General features: G+C 45.4%; 1 pseudogene; it reads right to left on the bottom strand.

The window, feature by feature from the left end:
- Positions 1–312: 312 nt before the first annotated feature.
- LOC113455512 lies at positions 313–3,286 on the bottom strand (annotated as a pseudogene).
- Positions 3,287–3,492: the final 206 nt, after the last annotated feature.

Raw genomic sequence — 3,492 nt, forward strand, 5'->3', positions numbered from 1 at the left:
ATTTCCAGCTCCTTGTGTCCTCTGCAATCTGAATCTGACTCCCTATCAGTACCCATTATTTGGACTTCTGTTCTGTAGATAGGTTCCATCTGCCAGTAAACTTCCTACTAATGCAATCACATAGTAGGTATTTGTGTTGGCTGTTGTTGGTTGTCAACTTGACTACATCTGGAATTAACTAAAACCCAAATGGCTAGGCACACCAATGAGGGGATTTTTTTTTTTCTCTTTCCTTTTGGTCTTTCTTTTCTTTTTTCAGACTGGATGTGAGATTTACTACTGAACATGATTTGGCGGGGTGCAGGGGAACCCTCAGGAATGCAGGACTCTCCACTTGTCCAGGGGACTGCGATTTGGGATATACTTGACCCCACAGCCGTTAGAGATGAGCCACTTCTCAGCAACCAGCATCTTTAAACTCATCTGCGTTAAGCTTGGTGAAGCCATGTCTTTGAGATGTGGATCTTCTGACAGCCAGAACTTGAGCCTCAATCGTGTTCCTAGTTCTGCAGCCTGGTGTGGATGGACACGATGCCCTAGCCAATGCGAACCCTGGCCATTATGCCCTGGAGCGTACCAAAGACACTGGACATACTCTCTGGAGCCTGTCAGCTCCAGTACAGGACAACATCTTGTTGATTTGGATGACATGAAAATAGTGGAGCCTCCCTCGAATATGAAAGCCATCCTTGCCACAACCCTTTACCATGTGTTTATTGGCACAAATACCGGCAGCCTCCGGGGCTTTGGAAGAGATTGCTCATATTCATCTGACACCAAGTGGCCACAAAGTGGAATTCACCAACTTCTGCCTTCTTCCATCTAAATCAAAGATGCAGATCTTGGCATCAGGGGTGTCTCAAGAAGACTTTAATACGCTTGTTCTTACAACATCGGTAACACCAGGTGGAGTGGTAGCCTATGATGACAATGGGATCTTCAGTGGCATGCCAGGGAAAACAGAGTCTTTTTTGGTTTTATGAGATAAGGATTCTCTGTGTAGACCTGGCTGTCCAGGAACTTGCTATATAGACCAGGCTGGGCTCAAACTCAAAGATCCACCTTCCTCTGCATCCTTCCACCTTTAATGCTGGGATTAAAGATGTGCATCACCACTGCCCAGGTTTTTATTTTGTTTTGTTTTGAGGAATCTTTCTTTCTTCCTTCCTTCTTTCTTTCTTTCATTTGTTGGTTGGTTTGTTTGTTTATTTTTGGAGACAGGATTTCTCTGTGCAGCCTCGGCTGACCTGGAGCTCACTCTGTAGACCAGGCTAACCTCAAACTCAGAGATTCACCTGCCTCTGCCTCCCGAGTTCTGGGATTAGAGGCATGAGCTACCACCACTTGGCAAGAGATTTTTTTTTTCTTACTCAAATCATTTGAAGTAGGAAGAGCCACTTCTGCTCTGGATCTTCTGTGGTGGGCCTTTAATCTGGGCCCAACCTTCTACTTGCAGCCTACAAAGTACAAAGAAGAAGGAAGCTTACTCTCTTTGCCTGCTCACTCTTGTTCTTGCTAGCAAGTCCATTCCTACACTGGCATTAGACCCTACATCTTTGGGATTCTGTATACTGTATACTGAAGACCATCTGAGACATCTAACCTTGTGGACTGAACAACTACTGGATTCTTGAACCTTCCATTGGTAGATAGCCATTGTTATACTAGCTGGACCACAGCCTATAAGACAACCTAATACTGCCCCCCTTTACGTGTGTGTGTGTGTGTGTGTGTGTGTGTGTATTCCTCTGGAGAACCCTGACTAATACATTATAGTTCCATATTTGGTTAATTTTGCTCAAATTTTATTTCTACGCCATACACCCACGAATTGGTTTTCACATAGATCAATAGTTTTGCATTTGTATGTGTATGGTGTGTGAAGTCCAAATACTAAAGTCAGATACATTTCTCAATCTCTCACCCACATTTCTTTATTTTTAGATAGGGTCTCACTGTACAGTCTTGGTTTGCCTGAACCTCACTACATGGATAATGCCTGCTTCCTGAGTGCTGGGATTAAAGATGGACACCACCATTCACAGCTCCACCTTACTTTTGAGACAGTGTCTTTAACTTACCCCAGAACTCACCCATTTGACTCATCTGACTGGCCAGTAAGTACCCACCATCTGCTAGTCTCATCTTCCTCAGAACTGGAATTATAGGCACCCCCCAAGCTTGACTGTTTATGTGGATGCTGGAGATGCAAACTTAGACCTTCAGGCTGGCACAGCATGGCCGAACGATCTCTTTGGGTCCCTGTAGAAGTAGTTTATTCTTTTTCATTGCTATCCAATTTTCATTAGATGCATATACATAACTTGCTAATGTAGTCTGCTCCTGATAATTAATAAGGTTTTTTTTCCCACTTAATAGACTTGCTATGCTTTAAAAGTTTGCATTCCAGCAAAATTCCTATGTTGGACTTTAACCCCCAAGATGATAGTATTAAGATGTGGGGCCTGAGGGACACGGTGGCAAAAGGTATGGGAGTGTGGCTGTTGCAGACAAAGGAGAAGGTCATTGTCAAGTAAGGCCAGTCCTTGGGCCTCTGAGAGACTTGGACCACCACTGGCCTACCTCAACCTATAGCAGCCTGCTGAGCCAGTGCCACCACTCAGCCAGGGAGCAGCATGACTTTTCTTCCCCTGCTGGGGACTTAAGAGGGTAATAGCAGTATGCCTGGGTTGCAAACACAATGGTCATACCTGGGATATCAGTGGGGTGCTCAGTGCCGCAGGCAAGGTGGTGTACTGGTGTGGGAAGTCCTTCTGTCTATGTGTTGCTTTTATTGGTTAATGAATAAAGAAACTGTTTTGGCCTATAGCAAGGTGGAACTTAGCTAGGCGGGGAAAACTCTGCTGGGAGAAAGGAGGCAGAGGCAGAGAGAAGCCATGTATCCCCACCAGAGATAGACGCTGGAACTTTACCCGGTAAGCCACAGCCTTGTGGTGATACACAGATTAATAGAAATGGGTTAAATTAAGATAGAAGAGTTAGCCAATAAGAAGCTAGAGCTAATGGGCCAAGCAGTGATTTAGTTAATACAGTTTCTATGTGGTTATTGGGGCTGAGCAGCCAGGAACCAACAAATGGCCTCCTACTACAGTGTACAACTGCCTGAAGCTCTCAAAGGTCCTGCTCCAGACGCTGCTGCTCAGCTGCACACATCCTGACTGTGAGCAACAAGATGTCTGAGATGAATGATTCATCTTCTGGATTGGGTCTCCTCCAAGAGACTTTCATGGTTCATGCTACCACTGGAGGCCGTGTTGGTACCCATGATCCGCCACAGGCCATGTTGATTGTTGTGATCCATGCTGCAACCAAAAGCCATGTTAACGTCCAGGGTCTGTGCTGCTGCCAGAAACCATGTGGATGTCCACGATCCATGTTGCCTGCCACTGGTTGCTCTGGGCAAGGAAACTTCTTTTGCAGTGGCACTGATGACTGTTGACTCATAACTGAAGATAAGCGACGTGGAAGGCT

Source organism: Microtus ochrogaster, unplaced genomic scaffold, assembly GCF_000317375.1.
Source record: "Microtus ochrogaster isolate Prairie Vole_2 unplaced genomic scaffold, MicOch1.0 UNK56, whole genome shotgun sequence".
NCBI lineage: Eukaryota > Metazoa > Chordata > Mammalia > Rodentia > Cricetidae > Microtus > Microtus ochrogaster.